This window comes from Pelobates fuscus, chromosome 3 (assembly GCF_036172605.1).
Source record: "Pelobates fuscus isolate aPelFus1 chromosome 3, aPelFus1.pri, whole genome shotgun sequence".
Taxonomy (NCBI): Eukaryota; Metazoa; Chordata; class Amphibia; order Anura; family Pelobatidae; genus Pelobates; species Pelobates fuscus.
Genome location: NC_086319.1, coordinates 399,999,728 through 400,019,494, shown reverse-complemented (window position 1 = coordinate 400,019,494; position 19,767 = coordinate 399,999,728). Strand labels below are relative to the sequence as shown.

At 45.8% G+C, this 19,767-nt stretch overlaps 7 non-coding genes across 7 annotated transcripts; all 7 read left to right on the top strand.

Moving 5' to 3' along the window:
• Positions 1 to 13,636: 13,636 nt before the first annotated feature.
• On the top strand, positions 13,637 to 13,708 carry TRNAE-CUC (transfer RNA glutamic acid (anticodon CUC)). Its single transcript has one exon. It is a non-coding gene; the product is annotated as a tRNA-Glu (tRNA).
• Positions 13,709 to 15,058: 1,350 nt separating this feature from the next.
• On the top strand, positions 15,059 to 15,130 carry TRNAE-CUC (transfer RNA glutamic acid (anticodon CUC)). The gene has a single exon. It is a non-coding gene; the product is annotated as a tRNA-Glu (tRNA).
• A 577-nt stretch (positions 15,131 to 15,707) lies between these two features.
• TRNAE-CUC (transfer RNA glutamic acid (anticodon CUC)) lies at positions 15,708 to 15,779 on the top strand. The gene has a single exon. It is a non-coding gene; the product is annotated as a tRNA-Glu (tRNA).
• Positions 15,780 to 16,355: 576 nt separating this feature from the next.
• TRNAE-CUC (transfer RNA glutamic acid (anticodon CUC)) lies at positions 16,356 to 16,427 on the top strand. Its single transcript has one exon. It is a non-coding gene; the product is annotated as a tRNA-Glu (tRNA).
• A 701-nt stretch (positions 16,428 to 17,128) lies between these two features.
• Positions 17,129 to 17,200, top strand: TRNAE-CUC (transfer RNA glutamic acid (anticodon CUC)). The gene has a single exon. It is a non-coding gene; the product is annotated as a tRNA-Glu (tRNA).
• Positions 17,201 to 18,522: 1,322 nt separating this feature from the next.
• Positions 18,523 to 18,594, top strand: TRNAE-CUC (transfer RNA glutamic acid (anticodon CUC)). The gene has a single exon. It is a non-coding gene; the product is annotated as a tRNA-Glu (tRNA).
• A 576-nt stretch (positions 18,595 to 19,170) lies between these two features.
• Positions 19,171 to 19,242, top strand: TRNAE-CUC (transfer RNA glutamic acid (anticodon CUC)). The gene has a single exon. It is a non-coding gene; the product is annotated as a tRNA-Glu (tRNA).
• Positions 19,243 to 19,767: the final 525 nt, after the last annotated feature.

Genomic DNA, 19,767 nt, shown 5'->3' with positions numbered 1-19,767 from the left:
AGGCCAAAGTCTGGTCAAGGAAAGGCAGTGGCACCAATAGCAGGCAGCAGTGCAGCAAGGCCCAGAATTGCAAGTCTTTTCTATGGCAAAGGGAAACCAGCAGGGCTTTTAAGGGTGAGCACTATGGCTACTAATACTAAAAACACAACTGGTAGTAGGAGTAGCCCAATAAGTAAGAGGAAGCGTGTTTTTCCCCAAGCATCTTCCAATACCACAAGCAGGCCTGTGAGTCGTGCTGCTAAGAAGCGTCCTTCTTGTACACGGAGGCTGTTTCCTAATCCCCCTCTCAAGACCACCACTTCCACCACCACCAGTGCTGCGCCTGCTTCTACCACTGACAGCGGCACCTCAGCACAGGAGTTGTTGCCATTGCCAATGCTACCCAGTGCTCCTAGTCCTATTATTCCTGGAGGTGATATCAGTCTTACCCCCAACCTTGCAGGAATTGCATTTAGTCTGGCTGATGAAGAGCTTGACTATGAGCCTGAGAATGAGGATGAGATAGTAGAGGAAAGTCAGAATTCTTCAGGGAGCAGTCCAACCTTTTCTCCTGCTACAAGTGCACATTTTTCCCCTTCCTCTCCACTTTCTCCAATAGTAGCACCTGCTACTTCAACCATTAGCAGACCACCACCACCACCACCACCACCACCACCACCACCACCACCACCACCACCACCACCACCACCCCCACCACCAATTATTACACCACCATTAGCAGCAGAATCCCGAAGGGCAAGTGCCAATGTTTTGCGCCGCAGCAAAGTTTGGGATCACTTTGAAAGTGTTGGAGATGGGCGCTTTGCAAAGTGCAAACTTTGTGGGAAGGAAGTTAGCAGGGGGAGAGTGTTGGGTCATCTCACCAGTGCAGGGATGAACCATCACCTTCGCAGCCATCACAAGGCTGTGTTATTGAGGGAAGAGGCAGAAAGTACTAGGGCAGGCAGCATAGCTTCTACTATTACAGTGTCCAGTACCATGGCAGCTAGGAGTGACATGGGAGGTGTTGCAGAGCCAAGAGCTACTGGTGCTGCCAGCCAACAACCAAGACTGGTTGGAGCATCACAATGCGTCCAGCCCACCCTGGAACAATTTGGGGGATTCCACTCCAGGGCTATGTCTAAACAGCAGGCCAATAAAATTACGCGACTTATTGGCCAGTTAATTGCTGTTGGGGGTGCTTCATTTTCTATGATAGAAGGGCAGCCTTTCAAACAGTTGATGGAGGCTGTGGCTCCACAATATCATCTTCCCTCACGCTCCACTTTCAGCAGGAGGATAGTCCCTTCACTTTACCGGTCCTGTGTTGGAGTAGTTAAAAGGGAGCTTTCGAAGGCTGCTGGTCAGTCTGTGCATTTTACCACAGATTTGTGGAGTGCACCAAGTGGCCAGCATGCCTTCCTTTCCCTGACAGCACACTGGTGGGAGCCTGGTGTGTCTCAGGAAGCTGCTGCTGCAACTTCAGCAGCAGTGTCTAGCAGAAAGGGAGGTGTATCTGATCAGCTGGGCTATCGCTCTTTCCTTCTCCATGCTGAAGTGATGGATGAAAAACACACTTCAGATAACATTCTGCAGGCAGTAAGGAGGATGGTGTCTCTTTGGGTTGGAGCGGAGGCAGGCACCAATGTAGAAGTGGGCTTTGTGGTTACTGATGGAGCTACAAATATGGTGAAAGCTCTGCGTGATGGCAACCTTGTTGGTGTGCGCTGTGCAGCGCACATTATCCATCTAGTAGTAAAGTCAGCAATCCCAGAAGGTAATAACAGAGTTTCCAGTGTGATTGAAAGGTGCAGGAGGATTGCTGGGCACTTCCACCGCAGTGTGAAGGCTAGCCAACTGTTGAGGCAGGAACAAGAGAAGGCAGGTCTTCCCACACACTGTCTACGACAAGATGTCAGTACACGGTGGAACTCTACTGTAGAGATGCTGGAGAGGATTTTAGAGCAGCAGAGGGCAATCCATAGTCTGTCATCAGACCAGTACATTGGTATTGGTTCTCCACTAGGTAGAGACGATTGGACAGTGATTGCTCAGCTAGTGGCAGTCCTGAAACCCTTCAGGGATGCCACTGAAAATTTAAGCTTGAACACTGCCAATCTGGGACAGGTAATCCCTGTTTTCACCCATCTAGGGAGCAAGATGGGTGTCTTCCTTGAACGCCAAGAGGTTGTTCAAGGTGATCCTTTACATCCTGATGTAGTAACTCTGGTCAGGAGGCTGAAGGATCAGCTTAAAGTTCGCCTACGTGAGCGATTGGATAATTCTCCTGAACTGATGCTAGCTTGCCTGTGTGATCCAAGGATTAAGGGAAAGCTTGCACTCAGATCCAATAACTTAACAAATTGGAGGGAGAAACTGATCCAGAGGGTGTGTGACTGGCAGCAAAAGAGGGGAATGCTGTATGAGGGAGTAGTTCAGCAGGAGGCTGAGATGTCGGCCACTTCTTGCAGAAGCAGTGGCACTACCACCACCACCACACAACTGAGTGGAGCAGCTGCATTTTGGGAAGAGTTGCTTGAGGATATAGTTGGACCCACTGAGAGTGCTAGCAGCAGACAGGAGAGCACTGCCTCAGAAATGGTCAGAGCGTACCTCTCTGAACCTCCTTTGCCCCATAATGTCGACCCTCTTAGCTATTGGGATGAGAAGAAGAGTGTGTGGCCTGCACTCTCATTGGTTGCGCAGGAGCTGCTTTCATGTCCGCCAACCACTGTCCCAAGTGAGCGTGTGTTTTCGGTAACCGGTAATATACTGAATCCACAGCGCTCACAAATGTCACCTCATCTCATGGAGCAGATTGCCTTTCTTAAATTTAATCTGCCTAAATTGGGGTACCCTGCTCTACACTTTGACTGTAATTGAGCTTAGGGTTTCTCAAATTTCTTTCTAGTTATATGGTTGTGTAGTGGATGATGTGTATGGTTGTGTAGTGGATGATGTGTATGGTTGTGTAGTGGATGATGTGTGTGTGGTTGTGTAGTGGATGATGTGTGTGGTTGTGTAGTGGATGATGTGTGTGGTTGTGTAGTGGATGATGTGTATGGTTGTGTAGTGGATGATGTGTGTGGTTGTGTAGTGGATGATGTGTATGGTTGTGTAGTGGATGATGTGTGTGGTTGTGTAGTGGATGATGTGTATGGTTGTGTAGTGGATGATGTGTATGGTTGTTTAGTGGATGATGTGTATGGTTGTGTAGTGGATGATGTGTGTGGTTGTGTAGTGGATGATGTGTGTTGTTGTGTAGTGGATGCTGTTTGTCTGTTTGATGTGTGTGTGTGTGTGTGTGTGTGTGTGTGTTGGATGTGTGACAAATGCTGCTGGGATTATTTTTTTTAATGTAGAATTTGTATAATTAAAAAAAAAAAAAGTATTTCCCCCTCCTTGCCTCTTAACTGTAGCCTGTAGTTGGGGCAGCAAAGAGGAGCCCAGCAGACTCCCTCCACGTTCTCCTTCCTGCCAGCCACTGCTCTATGCGAGCCCAGCATGCTCTGCGTACTCCCTTAGCTACTGAGCTCTTGTTCCTGATCCTGCTTCCCTCTACAGAAGGAAGAGGTTCACCCACTAGAACCTGGTCATAAGTCCAGGGTGGATAGCAGACAGAGTGATTCCAGCCCAGCAGCGGCGGTTCATGAAGTCAGCGGTACTCATGGTGTCTACGGTGTTGATGGTCCTTTGGTGAGCGCTAGGAGCAACGTTTTTGGGGAGGGGGGCAGTAATGTATTGTGGAGGGGACAGTAATGTATTGGGGAGGGGGGCAGTAATGTATTTGGGGAAGGGGGCAGTAATGTATTGGGGAGGGGAGTAATGTATTTGGGGAGGGGGGCAGTAATGTATTGGGGAGGGTGCAGTTATGTATTGGGGAGGGGGGGCAGTAATGTATTTGGGGAAGGGGGCAGTAATGTATTGGGGAGGGGAGTAATGTATTTGGGGAGGGGGGCAGTAATGTATTGGGGAGGGGGCAGTAATGTATTGGGGAGGGGGCAGTAATGTATTGGGGAGGGGAGTAATGTATTGGGGAGGGGGCAGTAATGTATTGGGGAGGGGAGTAATGTATTGGGGAGGGGGCAGTAATGTATTGGGGAGGGGGGGCAGTAATGTATTTGGGGAAGGGGGCAGTAATGTATTGGGGAGGGGGCAGTAATGTATTGGGGAGGGGGGGCAGTAATGTATTTGGGGAAGGGGGCAGTAATGTATTGGGGAGGGTGCAGTTATGTATTTGGGGAGGGGCAGTAATGTATTGGGGAGGGTGCAGTAATGTATTGGGGAGGGGAGTAATGTATTTGGGGAGGGGGGCAGTAATGTATTGGGGAGGGTGCAGTTATGTATTTGGGGAGGGGCAGTAATGTATTGGGGAGGGTGCAGTAATGTATTGGGGAGGGTGCAGTAATGTATTGGGGAGGGGGGCAGTAATGTATTGGGGAGGGTGCAGTTATGTATTTGGGGAGGGGCAGTAATGTATTGGGGAGGGTGCAGTAATGTATTGGGGAGGGTGCAGTAATGTATTGGGGAGGGGGGGCAGTAATGTATTTGGGGAAGGGGGCAGTAATGTATTGGGGAGGGGGCAGTAATGTATTGGGGAGGGGGGGCAGTAATGTATTTGGGGAAGGGGGCAGTAATGTATTGGGGAGGGGGCAGTAATGTATTGGGGAGGGGGGGCAGTAATGTATTTGGGGAAGGGGGCAGTAATGTATTGGGGAGGGGAGTAATGTATTTTGGGAGGGGGGGCAGTAATGTATTGGGGAGGGGGGGCAGTAATGTATTGGGGAGGGCAGTAATGTATTTGGTGAGGGGCAGTAATGTATTTGGGGAGGGGGGCAGTAATGTATTGGGGAGGGGGCAGTAATGTATTGGGGAGGGTGCAGTTATGTATTTGGGGAGGGGCAGTAATGTATTGGGGAGGGTGCAGTAATGTATTGGGGAGGGGGCAGTAATGTATTGGGGAGGGAGGGCAGTAATATATTGGGGGGCAGTAATGTATTGGGGAGGGGAACAAGGGGGTCAGCAATGTATTAGGGGAGGGGGGTCAGCAGTATATTAGAGCAGGGGGGTGACAGCAGTATATTAGGGGGAGGGGGGCCAGCAGTGTATTGGATAGGGGGAGGGGGGATGAGAAAGATCTGACTTGGGAATTTGAGATGAGGCAATGATTACATTTTTTACATTGATATTTGTGGCCCAATTAATATTTTATATCTATGGGTTAATCTCATAAGAGCAGACATTAGACTGTGAGAGTAGGACCTGCCAAAGATTGGGTACATTGACGTTGTGGCAGGCTTATGCAATGTATGATCATATAATGTAACTAAATCCCCATTATTTTTATTTGCCTAGATTAGGTGTTTTTAAAAAAACTTTTAAAAACTAATAAAATCTGTCAACATTGAAGTTGCTGTTTAGTAGATAGGAGAGTGCGCTGGATCTTGTGTATTGTTTATTGTATAATATGGCCCCCAGCAGCACTCCATTTAAGCATGTTCAGGTGAGTGCAACCGTCCCCCATGTTTCATATATATATATATATATTTGGGAGTCTAGCCAACTCCTTGGTTTTGCACCCCTCCCTGTTACAGGTGCCTCATCTCATGTCCCTATTTAGCCTTGTACTGCAGGGAGTCTCAGATGGAATTTTTTCCCAAGTTAGTTTGTTAATCTCATTAGAGCAGACATTAGACTGTTAGAGTAGGACCTGCCAAAGATGGGGTACATTGACGTTGTGGCAGGCTTATGCAATGTATGATCATATAATGTAACTAAACCACCATTATTTTTATTTGCCTAGATTAGGTGTTTTTAAAAAAAACTTTTACAAACTAATAAAATCTGTCAACATTGAAGTTCCTGTTTAGTGGATAGGAGAGTGCGCTGGATCTTGTGTATTGTTTATTGTATGTATTGTAATGTGCACACTTCCTTTAAGTCCCGCCGGAAACTGGAACCTGAAATTGAAGTTCCAGTACCGCGTTGCGCGCTGAACACCGGCCCGCGCTTCAAGACAGGTAAGTAAATATGGTATATCGGCGTATAACACGCACACATCATTTCCCACCTATATTCAGGGAGAAAAAGTGCGTGTTATATGCCGATAAATACGGTATATTTTTCGTTCAAGTTTGTTTGTGTGTGTGTATATGTAATGTATATGTATATGTATATGTATATGTATATATATATATATATATATATATATATATATATACACCCACACACACACACCATTAAAGAAAAGAGGAGTCAGAAGTTGTAATCTAATATTTTTTTTTATTAGAAAAGCAAGTGGGAGAAGCAACGAAGCAGAGAAAGCCCAGGTTGTTAGGAGCAGTCCTGGGAGGATATAGTGCAGAGGAGAATAACCAATGTATATTCAGGGGAAGGATAGGGAAAACCAGGAGAAAATTGAGAATATAACAACCTATAATGAACAGCGTCAGTTGTGTTCACATTGTGGATGATAATGAGAAATAAACATCTGAGTGCATTATTCCCGCAGATATCTATTCATCATCATCATCCCTTCTGGGAAGACCCTGCGCACGTTGTTCACGAACTAGGCTATCTACATCAGCAAGGGTTATGCCCAAATTATGGGCAGCTTGCGCGCGCATTAAAATGCACTCTTCCTCCCTCATTTCCATGAAGCGCTGACCATTTTGCTGCAAGCAAACCATTGCTGATGTAAATTGCCTAACGCCCTCATTCAAAATGCTTGACATGGAGCGTACCTCGGTTACCACATTCTGCAAAAGTTCTCGCAGATATTCCCTATCCTGCTGTATGGACGTGTCCGGTTCAGCTTGACGAGCCGGGCTCGTCGCATACAGCGCAGCCATCGTTGGAGGAAGTTGCGGCAACTGTTCTTCGGCCACTGATGTCTCTGAATCAGGATCCACTGCTGTTAGGGTAATGGTACCCTCCTCTTGCAGGGGGAGAGTACCATCAGAACCTATAAGGGAAAACAGAGAAAGAACATTGTTAGCATGTGTCATATGTTGCAATGCTTACTATTATCTGTACAACAATATTATTTAAACTTGGAAATAAGATATATGCAGTCATGCTATTAATTTAATATTATGTCTATGTATAGTTATGCATCTTTGTCCCCCCTAGCCCTTTTTCAGTCTATTTGTGGCCTCTCAACGCATTTCTTTGTGCCCACCTCCCTTTCCTTCGAATCTCACTACATGTATCGTGTCCGAGCGTCCCCAGGTAGAGAATCTCCTGTTTCTTCTGCATGACAGGAAGTTGAGTGCAACAATCAGCTTCCTGTCATGCAAAAGAAACAGGAGATTCTCTACCTGGGGACACTCGGACACGATACATGTAGTGAGATTAGAAGGAAAGGGAGGTGGGCACAAAGAAATGCGTTGAGAGGCCAAGTAGATGGTACAGAAGATCATCCACGTGGTACACTCAGCCACAGTACATAAAGTTAACAGAAGGAGAGGAGCGATGTGCGCCCCCCCACCCCTGCTGGTCACCCAGACATTGAGCCCCCTGGCCAGTGCGCCCTAGGTAGACGGCTAGTTTGCCTAGCGGTCGACCCGGCCCTGATTGTTACATAAACTAGTATGCATGTAAAGAAAATGTGTACAGTTAAAGCATTTTTTACTTACGCTCAGCAGTGGATCCCTGTTCCTGGACACCAGTGGCCGGCTGTTGGAGGGAAACCACACTCATACGTGGTGAAGGAACATCGACAAGTTGCGGATGGTCTGAAATACATGTATGTGATAAATTAACTTCATATACAGTAAAATCATACGTGTGTGTGTATGTTTAAATGCACGCACACACACACACATATATAACATTCATCTTACAATGCTATGCAAATACTTACCAGAGGAAAGTGAAGCCAGGCGCATTTCCAGGGAGACAGGAGGTGAACCTGCTGCCCTGCTCTCCATGGAGACCACATCTCCTGCAGTTCCTGGTGCCTCTTCAGGGGATTGAGGGGCTTGCACTGATGGCATAGAAAACACAAATTGGAGGGTTAACACAAGAAAACTGATATATGTACATTTTGACTGACAAATATGAATTTAAAGGAGCACTATAGGCACCCAGACCACTTCAGCTCAATGAAGTGGTCTGGATGCCAGGTCCCTCTAGTTTAAAGCCTGCAGCTGAAAACATAGCAGTTCTAGAGAAACTGCTGTTTCACTGAGGGTTAATCCAGCCTCTAGTGCCTGTCTCACTGACAGCCACTAGAGGCGTTTCTGCGATTCTCACTGTGAAAATTACAGTGAGAAGATGCTGGAAGTCCATAGGATAGCATTGAGTAATGCTTTCCTGTGGGCGGTTTGAATGCGTGCACGGCTCTTGCTGCGCATTCGGAGCTGACGTCGGCAGAGAGAGGAGTGTTCCCCAGCGCCGAGGGAGCCCGGTGCTGGAGAAAGGTAAGTGGCTGAAGTGGGAAGGGCACCACGAGAGTGGGGGGGACCTAATTACCCTATAGTGCCAGGAAAACGAGTTTCTTTTATTGGCACTATAGTGGTCCTTTAACAACATACCTTCAGATGTTTCAGTGCCAGTTGTCCCCTCAATCCCAAGGATGTTGTCTCTTCCCAGGAACTGCAGGAGCTCCTCTTCATAGGGCAGCAGGTTCGGTTCTTTGTCTTGTGAACCACCTCCTGTCTTCCTGGAGGCGGCTGCTGCCTTCACCTTCCTCTTCACCATCCGCCTGATGTCGTAGTAACTGCAATGACATGTGTGATTGATTAATTACTTTAATATGTTTCTATATATATGTATACCGACATGTTTAAAGGGATACTATAGGCACCCAGAACAATTCTGCACATTGAAGTGGTCTGGGTTCAGTGTCCCAATTATTGCAACTGCAATAATTATCTTTAGGGGTTAACTCCACCTCTTGTGGATGTCTGATGGATGTGTCGCGCGCATGCACAGTACACCCATCCGATTGCTATATCTGAATGGTAGTACTTTGTGTGCTGTCATTCTCATTATCCCTGCACTGACTGAGTACTACCATTTTCATTATCCATGCACTGACTGTCAGTGCAGGGATAATGAGAATGGTAGTACTTGGTCAGTGCAGGGATAATGATAATGGTAGTACTTAGTCAGTGCAGGGATAATGAGAATGTTAGTACTTTGTGTGCTGCAATTCTCATTATCCCTGCACTGACTAAGTACTACCATTCCCATTATCCCTGCACTGACTAAGTACTACCATTCCCATTATCCCTGCACTGACTAAGTACTACCATTCCCATTATCCCTGCACTGACTGAGTGAGTACTACCATTTTCATTATCCCTGCACTGACTGTCAGTACTACCATCCTCATTATCCCTGCACTGACTAAGTACTACCATCCTCATTATCCCTGCACTGACAGTCAGTGCAGGAATAAATGAGAATGACAGAACGCAGTCAGTGCAGGGATAATGGGAATGGTAGTACTTAGTCAGTGCAGGGATAATGAGAATGGCAGCACACAAAGTACTACCATTCTCATTATCCCTACACTGACTGAGTACTACCATTCTCATTATCCCTACACTGACTGAGTACTACCATTCTCATTATCCCTGCACTGACTGAGTACTACCATCCTCATTATCCCTGCACTGACTGAGTACTACCATCCTCATTATCCCTGCACTGACAGTCAGTGCAGGAATAAATGAGAATGACAGAACGCAGTCAGTGCAGGGATAATGAGAATGGTAGTACTTTGTGTGCTGTAATTCTCATTATCCCTGCACTGACTAAGTACTACCATTCCCATTATCCCTGCACTGACTGAGTGAGTACTACCATTTTCATTATCCCTGCACTGACTGTCAGTGCAGGGATAATGAGAATGTTAGTACTTTGTGTGCTGTCATTCTCATTATCCCTGCACTAAGTCATACTGTTACAAATTGCTATTTGTAACTGGCCCTTTAAATGATAAATTGCCCTGCTTCCCTGGATTGTGTAGAAGCCTATTTGCCAGCCTCCTTCCTCATGACTATGGCCCCTGGAAGATTGTGCCCCTGAAAACTTATGGACTTTTATTGGGTGTGTATGGCCCTTTAAGAACCGTCTGGGGGACATATTGTGACTTTGCTGAACAATGTCCCTTTAAGACTATGTCCCCAGACCTGTAAAATAACTTGCCCCTGGCTTTCTCCCACTTGGTTCAGTAAATAGGGCTTACTGAACCAAGTACCACACAGGCAGACCACCCAGAAGTTAAAGTGTGCAGGCAATTTACCTCCCAGGCTGTGAGGTTACTGCAGGTTAATTGCACGTGGCGGCGGCCATCTTGGTTTCCTCAAATGCGGTCAGCGGTGTATGCTAAAGATTCTGTGGAACTAAAATCGGCTACACATTCTGCCGAACACCGCTGACCCTTACCTTCTCCCATACGGAACTTGCAGCTCCAGAGACTAAGTCCCGTTCGAAATGGGACTTAGTCGTTTTTTCGCATGAAATTGACCGACCGCACAGCCCAAATCTATGGAACTGTTTTGGGCAGGAAATTGTGCTTGCGGTCGGTCATAAAGGACTTCCAGCTAACTTTTGATCCACTGGGGGGATTTGGCTGATTTTTGGAAGGGTTTATGTTTGATGTATGCTGAGTCTGACTGTCAGTGCAGGGATAATGAGAATGGTAGTACTTTGTGTGCTGTCATTCTCATTATCCCTGCACTGACTTAAGTACTACCATTCCCATTATCCCTGCACTGACTAAGTACTACCATTCCCATTATCCCTGCACTGACTGAGTACTAACATTTTCATGTTTTTTTCCCTCTATGTGCTTAAGTGACCCAACCCTCACTTTTAAAAGACTTAAAAGCATAGCTGCCACTGGTGGGGGTGGGGGTGTAGCAAAAGCACATGGAGGAAAAAAAAAGTTTTAAAAAACATGGCATAAAGAAAATTATTTTTAGGAATATAAGTGCACTTACCGTTTCTTCACCACCTCCTGGGTGCGGTTGTTCCCTCCAACAGTGTTCACCGATGCCGCAATCTTCCTCCACATTTTGTTTTTTCTTGCTCTAGAAGTATTTTTGGCTGCTCCCCCAAATATACATTGGTAGTACTGGCAAAGCTTGTTTACCAGTACTTTATTCTCCTCTGCACCAAAGCTGTGAGCATATTTACTCTTCCTCCCAGGACATGCTACTTTTAAAATCCTTGGCTCTCTCTGCTTCTTCTTGCTTCTCCCACTTGCTTCTCCTTGATCTTGGCCAGAAGGGCCAATGCCCCCCTCCACTATATCCATAGCTGAATCACTAGAGGAGCTGGAGGAGGACATGACCACTTCTGGCAAGGTCCCAATAAAAATGACTAAAATGGCTGACACAGGGTAGTGGGCTGGCTGAGCTCCAAAATGGCTGAATGGCTGGCCTATAGAAAATCTGGATAGATTTTGCATTGAAGTTGATACTTTTATTTTTTACAGTTTTGTCTGGCAGTATGTAAAAGCCCATTTAATTGGCTCCTACTTTCCCACTCTCTGCTAAAATGATACTGTGTTGCCAGTACCACCTGTCAGGGAAGCATGACTCATGTCTGAAGCCAAAAAAAACCTAGACACTAGACAGTACACCCCTATAGTTGAACTAGATGACCTATTGACACAGTAAGATGTAGGTATCCCTATGCTAAGCAATGAAGCATTACTGATGCAGGTTATTAACAATCATTAACAATCAATATTGAAAGAATATAATATAACCAACGACACAGAGTTAGTAGAGCTTAATTCAGTAACTTAACTCAGTATATGCCGTAGTGTTGATGACGGCAAACACCAGAATATCATCCCCGGCCGTTACCGGTCTCTATTTCCTGAACGCATAACGCTTCCAAAAATTTTACTAATCTTCGTCCACCCATCTCACCACCTAACCACATAATCCTCTGATCATCTAAATGTCTATGGTGTCCTCCATGGTATATATATGTAGTCAGTCACTCATGTTGTGTAACTAATCTATAATCTGTAACCATTACAAAGTTGACAGGGTAGGATCTTGTGAACCTAAAGCCGTAAACTTATGTTTTTGTGAATATGTTTCCTTGCGCAATCACACTGGATGTATATGCTGTACTGGATTATATATTTGATGTATGTTCCCCTTTTTTCCTCCTTCTTCCCTTCTGTACCCCCCTACTGAAAATCTAGATAAAATACAAGTTGAAAAAAAAAACTAAGCAAAAGCAAAGCAATGCATTGCATTTGCAATGTCATTCGCCATGCGAATGACTATAGTAAGTGGGGTTCGGTAGTTTACTAATAGAGCCAATTCATTTTCATGCGAATGGCAGCGTTCGTACATTTGAACATTCGGGAGTTTTAGGCGTAAATTAAACGAAATTACGAAATACACTACAGCATTCAATGCCATGTTGTTAGAGAAATGTATGTTCCCCTTTTTTCCTCCTTCTTCCCTTCTGTACCCCCCTACTGAAAATCTCAATAAAATACACGTTGAAAAGAAAAACTAAGCAAAAGCAAAGCAATGCATTGCATTTGCAATGTCATTCGCCATGCGAATGACTATAGTAAGTGGTGTTCGGTAGTTTACTAATAGAGCCAATTCATTTTCATGCGAATGGCAGCGTTCGTACATTTGAACATTCGGGAGTTTTAGGCGTAAATTAAACGAAATTACGAAATACAGCATTCAATGCCATGTTGTTAGAGAAATGTTCAACATTTGAAACGAATGGTTTTACTGAGTTCGGTTGAAGCTATTCGGTATTTAGGGATTAGGGAACATAGTGTTATGAATATGAATGAATTCATTTGGTTCAATTAAATGAACAAGCCGAATGAACGAACGAGTTTATCCGAAACGAAAATACTAACGAATATCGTACGAAAACGAATGAAAGAATTGACGAATTTCGGTTCTGACTAAACTACTTTATTTTTCGTACGAATACATTCGTACGAAACGAAAAGTTCTGAAATGCCCAAGTCTAGGATTCAGCGCTCTCACCGCCGCGGCCCGGGTTCGATTCCCGGTCAGGGAAAGTTTATCTTTTCCCGCAACAAGTAAAATGTTCCCTAAAAATACATAAAACCCCACAAATGTTACATCCCCTAATAGCCCTGATCTGGGTGACCAACATATCCAAAGATCACACATATCAGTTCAGGGGTTCAGGAATTTCCTGGAAGTCATAATTTTGACCAAGCGTGCACATGGTCCTATGCCCAAAACAGTTCCATGAAATCAGTCCTAACAGTCGGTTAAGTTTGGTAGGCTTTTACAGGTTTCCCTGCAGGGCCCATAATCTGTGGGTAGGAGGCTGGCAAGCAGGCTCCTCCAGGAGCTCGTGGCAAACTCACTTGGAGAGGGAGGAGAGCTATGATACGCCCAGGAAATGGAGATAACGAGATGGTTAAATAATGGTTGATTGAAGCTGTCAGGTGTAGCTCGCACTTTAATTTGAAATCGGTTTCCTTTTTGCCTTTAAAATAAGCGATCTTGCTGCAGTCTAATTAGGGCGCATTGAGGAAATCTGTGTAAGAATGGACCTTGCTGACATTTTCAGTGCCTTAAAAGGCAAACGTTTGAATTGCACTGTCGCGTTGAAACCTTGAGCTTCTGGATTCCACAAACTCGTTTTCTCACAGTTTCTAGCAGCTCTCAGTTCCCTGGTGGTTTAGTGGTTAGGATTCGGCGCTCTCACCGCCGCGGCCCGGGTTCGATTCCCGGTCAGGGAAAATTAACCTTTTCCCGCAACAAGCAAAATGTGCCCTAAAAATACATAAAACCCCACAAATGTTAAATCCCCTAATAGCACTGATCTGGGTGACCAACATATCCAAAGATCACACATATCAGTTCAGGGGTTCAGGAATTTCCTGGAAGTCATAATTTTGACCAAGCGTGCACATGGTCCTATGCCCAAAACAGTTCCATGAAATCAGTGCTAACAGTCGGTCAAATTTGGTAGGCTTTTACAGGTTTCCCTGCAGGGCCCATAATCTGTGGGTAGGAGGCTGGCAAGCAGGCTCCTCCAGGAGCTCGTGGTAAACTCACTTGGAGAGGGAGGAGAGTTATGATAGGCCCAGGTGTAGCTCGCACTTTAATATTAAATCGGTTTCCTTTTTGCCTTTAAAATAAGCGATCTTGCTGCAGTCTAATTAGGGCGCATTGCGGAAATCTGTGTAAGAATGGACCTTGCTGACATTTTCAGTGCCTTAAAAGGCAAACGTTTGAATTGCACTGTCGCGTGGAAACCTTGAGCTTCTGGATACCACAAACTCGTTTTCTCACAGTTTCAATCAGCTCTCAGTTACCTGGTGGTTTAGTGGTTAGGATTCGGCGCTCTCACCGCCGCGGCCCGGGTTCGATTCCCGGTCAGGGAAAATTAACCTTTTCCCGCAACAAGCAAAATGTGCCCTAAAAATACATAAATCCCCACAAATAGTTAAATCCCCTAATAGCCCTGATCTGGGTGACCAACATATCCAAAGATCACACATATCAGTTCAGGGGTTCAGGAATTTCCTGGAAGTCATAATTTTGACCAAGCGTGCACATGGTCCTATGCCCAAAACAGTTCCATGAAATCAGTGCTAACAGTCGGTCAAGTTTGGTAGGCTTTTACAGGTTTCCCTGCAGGGCCCATAATCTGTGGGTAGGAGGCTGGCAAGCAGGCTCCTCCAGGAGCTTGTGGCAAACTCACTTGGAGAGGGAGGAGAGCTATGATACGCCCAGGAAATGGAGATAACGAGATGGTTAAATAATGGTTGATTGAAGCTGTCAGGTGTAGCTCGCACTTTAATTTGAAATCGGTTTCCTTTTTGCCTTTAAAATAAGCGATCTTGCTGCAGTCTAATTAGGGCGCATTGAGGAAATCTGTGTAAGAATGGACCTTGCTGACATTTTCAGTGCCTGAACCCCTTAAGGACACATGACATGTGTGACATGTCATGATGCCCATTTATTCCAGAAGTTTGGTCCTTAAGGGGTTAAAAGGCAAACGTTTGAATTGCACTGTCGCGTGGAAACCTTGAGCTTCTGGATACCACAAACTCGTTTTCTCACAGTTTCTAGCAGCTCTCAGTTCCCTGGTGGTCTAGTGGTTAGGATTCGGCGCTCTCACCGCCGCGGCCCGGGTTCGATTCCCGGTCAGGGAAAATTAACCTTTTCCCGCAACAAGCAAAATGTGCCCTAAAAATACATAAATCCCCACAAATAGTTAAATCCCCTAATAGCCCTGATCTGGGTGACCAACATATCCAAAGATCACACACATTAGTTCAGGGGTTCAGGAATTTCCTGGAAGTCATAATTTTGACCAAGCGTGCACATGGTCCTATGCCCAAAACAGTTCCATGAAATCAGTGCTAACAGTCGGTCAAGTTTGGTAGGCTTTTACAGGTTTCCCTGCAGGGCCCATAATCTGTGGGTAGGAGGCTGGCAAGCAGGCTCCTCCAGGAGCTCGTGGCAAACTCACTTGGAGAGGGAGGAGAGTTATGATAGGCCCAGGTGTAGCTCGCACTTTAATTTTAAATCGGTTTCCTTTTTGCCTTTAAAATAAGCGATCTTGCTGCAGTCTAATTAGGGCGCATTGAGGAAATCTGTGTAAGAATGGACCTTGCTGACATTTTCAGTGCCTTAAAAGGCAAACGTTTGAATTGCACTGTCGCGTGGAAACCTTGAGCTTCTGGATACCACAAACTCGTTTTCTCACAGTTTCTAGCAGCTCACAGTTCCCTGGTAGTCTAGTGGTTAGGATTCGGCGCTCTCACCGCCGCGGCCCGGGTTCGATTCCCGGTCAGGGAAAGTTAATCTTTTCCCGCAACAAGCAAAATGTGCCCTAAAAATACATTAAACCCCACAAATGTTACATCCCCTAATAGCCCTGATCTGGGTGACCAACATATCCAAAGATCACACATATCAGTTCAGGGGTTCAGGAATTTCCTGGAAGTCATAATTTTGACAAAGCGTGCACATGGTCCTATGCCCAAAACAGTTCCATGAAATCAGTGCTAACAGTCGGTCACGTTTGGTAGGCTTTTACAGGTTTCCCTGCAGGGCCCATAATCTGTGGGTAGGAGGCTGGCAAGCAGGCTCCTCCAGGAGCTCGTGGCAAACTCACTTGGAGAGGGAGGAGAGTTATGATAGGCCCAGGTGTAGCTCGCACTTTAATTTTAAATCGGTTTCCTTTTTGCCTTTAAAATAAGCGATCTTGCTGCAGTCTAATTAGGGCGCATTGAGGAAATCTGTGTAAGAATGGACCTTGCTGACATTTTCAGTGCCTTAAAAGGCAAACGTTTGAATTGCACTGTCGCGTGGAAACCTTGAGCTTCTGGATACCACAAACTCGTTTTCTCACAGTTTCTAGCAGCTCACAGTTCCCTGGTAGTCTAGTGGTTAGGATTCGGCGCTCTCACCGCCGCGGCCCGGGTTCGATTCCCGGTCAGGGAAAGTTAATCTTTTCCCGCAACAAGCAAAATGTGCCCTAAAAATACATTAAACCCCACAAATGTTACATCCCCTAATAGCCCTGATCTGGGTGACCAACATATCCAAAGATCACACATATCAGTTCAGGGGTTCAGGAATTTCCTGGAAGTCATAATTTTGACAAAGCGTGCACATGGTCCTATGCCCAAAACAGTTCCATGAAATCAGTGCTAACAGTCGGTCACGTTTGGTAGGCTTTTACAGGTTTCCCTGCAGGGCCCATAATCTGTGGGTAGGAGGCTGGCAAGCAGGCTCCTCCAGGAGCTCGTGGCAAACTCACTTGGAGAGGGAGGAGAGCTATGATACGCCCAGGAAATGGAGATAACGAGATGGTTGAATAATGGTTGATTGAAGCTGTCAGGTGTAGCTCGCACTTTAATTTGAAATCGGTTTCCTTTTTGCCTTTAAAATAAGCGATCTTGCTGCAGTCTAATTAGGGCGCATTGAGGAAATCTGTGTAAGAATGGACCTTGCTGACATTTTCAGTGCCTTAACCCCTTAAGGACACATGACATGTGTGACATGTCATGATGCCCATTTATTCCAGAAGTTTGGTCCTTAAGGGGTTAAAAGGCAAACGTTTGAATTGCACTGTCGCGTGGAAACCTTGAGCTTCTGGATACCACAAACTCGTTTTCTCACAGTTTCTAGCAGCTCACAGTTCCCTGGTGGTCTAGTGGTTAGGATTCGGCGCTCTCACCGCCGCGGCCCGGGTTCGATTCCCGGTCAGGGAAAATTAACCTTTTCCCGCAACAAGCAAAATGTGCCCTAAAAATACATAAATCCCCACAAATAGTTAAATCCCCTAATAGCCCTGATCTGGGTGACCAACATATCCAAAGATCACACATATCAGTTCAGGGGTTCAGGAATTTCTTGGAAGTCATAATTTTGACCAAGCGTGCACATGGTCCTATGCCCAAAACAGTTCCATGAAATCAGTGCTAACAGTCGGTTAAGTTTGGTAGGCTTTTACAGGTTTCCCTGCAGGGCCCATAATCTGTGGGTAGGAGGCTGGCAAGCAGGCTCCTCCAGGAGCTCGTGGCAAACTCACTTGGAGAGGGAGGAGAGCTATGATACGCCCAGGAAATGGAGATAACGAGATGGTTAAATAATGGTTGATTGAAGCTGTCAGGTGTAGCTCGCACTTTAATTTGAAATCGGTTTCCTTTTTGCCTTTAAAATAAGCGATCTTGCTGCAGTCTAATTAGGGCGCATTGAGGAAATCTGTGTAAGAATGGACCTTGCTGACATTTTCAGTGCCTTAAAAGGCAAACGTTTGAATTGCACTTTCGCGTGGAAACCTTGAGCTTCTGGATACCACAAACTCGTTTTCTCACAGTTTCTAGCAGCTCACAGTTCCCTGTCGTCTAGTGGTTAGGATTCAGCGCTCTCACCGCCGCGGCCCGGGTTCGATTCCCGGTCAGGGAAAGTTTATCTTTTCCCGCAACAAGTAAAATGTTCCCTAAAAATACATAAAACCCCACAAATGTTACATCCCCTAATAGCCCTGATCTGGGTGACCAACATATCCAAAGATCACACATATCAGTTCAGGGGTTCAGGAATTTCCTGGAAGTCATAATTTTGACCAAGCGTGCACATGGTCCTATGCCCAAAACAGTTCCATGAAATCAGTCCTAACAGTCGGTTAAGTTTGGTAGGCTTTTACAGGTTTCCCTGCAGGGCCCATAATCTGTGGGTAGGAGGCTGGCAAGCAGGCTCCTCCAGGAGCTCGTGGCAAACTCACTTGGAGAGGGAGGAGAGCTATGATACGCCCAGGAAATGGAGATAACGAGATGGTTAAATAATGGTTGATTGAAGCTGTCAGGTGTAGCTCGCACTTTAATTTGAAATCGGTTTCCTTTTTGCCTTTAAAATAAGCGATCTTGCTGCAGTCTAATTAGGGCGCATTGAGGAAATCTGTGTAAGAATGGACCTTGCTGACATTTTCAGTGCCTTAAAAGGCAAACGTTTGAATTGCACTGTCGCGTGGAAACCTTGAGCTTCTGGATTCCACAAACTCGTTTTCTCACAGTTTCTAGCAGCTCTCAGTTCCCTGGTGGTTTAGTGGTTAGGATTCGGCGCTCTCACCGCCGCGGCCCGGGTTCGATTCCCGGTCAGGGAAAATTAACCTTTTCCCGCAACAAGCAAAATGTGCCCTAAAAATACATAAAACCCCACAAATGTTAAATCCCCTAATAGCACTGATCTGGGTGACCAACATATCCAAAGATCACACATATCAGTTCAGGGGTTCAGGAATTTCTTGGAAGTCATAATTTTGACCAAGCGTGCACATGGTCCTATGCCCAAAACAGTTCCATGAAATCAGTGCTAACAGTCGGTCAAATTTGGTAGGCTTTTACAGGTTTCCCTGCAGGGCCCATAATCTGTGGGTAGGAGGCTGGCAAGCAGGCTCCTCCAGGAGCTCGTGGCAAACTCACTTGGAGAGGGAGGAGAGTTATGATAGGCCCAGGTGTAGCTCGCACTTTAATATTAAATCGGTTTCCTTTTTGCCTTTAAAATAAGCGATCTTGCTGCAGTCTAATTAGGGCGCATTGAGGAAATCTGTGTAAGAATGGACCTTGCTGACATTTTCAGTGCCTTAAAAGGCAAACGTTTGAATTGCACTGTCGCGTGGAAACCTTGAGCTTCTGGATACCACAAACTCGTTTTCTCACAGTTTCAAGCAGCTCACAGTTCCCTGGTAGTCTAGTGGTTAGGATTCGGCGCTCTCACCGCCGCGGCCCGGGTTCGATTCCCGGTCAGGGAAAGTTAGTCTTTTCCCGCAACAAGCAAAATGTGCCCTAAAAATACATTAAACCCCACAAATGTTACATCCCCTAATAGCCCTGATCTGGGTGACCAACATATCCAAAGATCACACATATCAGTTCAGGGGTTCAGGAATTTCCTGGAAGTCATAATTTTGACAAAGCGTGCACATGGTCCTATGCCCAAAACAGTTCCATGAAATCAGTGCTAACAGTCGGTCACGTTTGGTAGGCTTTTACAGGTTTCCCTGCAGGGCCCATAATCTGTGGGTAGGAGGCTGGCAAGCAGGCTCCTCCAGGAGCTCGTGGCAAACTCACTTGGAGAGGGAGGAGAGCTATGATACGCCCAGGAAATGGAGATAACGAGATGGTTAAATAATGGTTGATTGAAGCTGTCAGGTGTAGCTCGCACTTTAATTTGAAATCGGTTTCCTTTTTGCCTTTAAAATAAGTTATCTTGCTGCAGTCTAATTAGGGCGCATTGAGGAAATCTGTGTAAGAATGGACCTTGCTGACATTTTCAG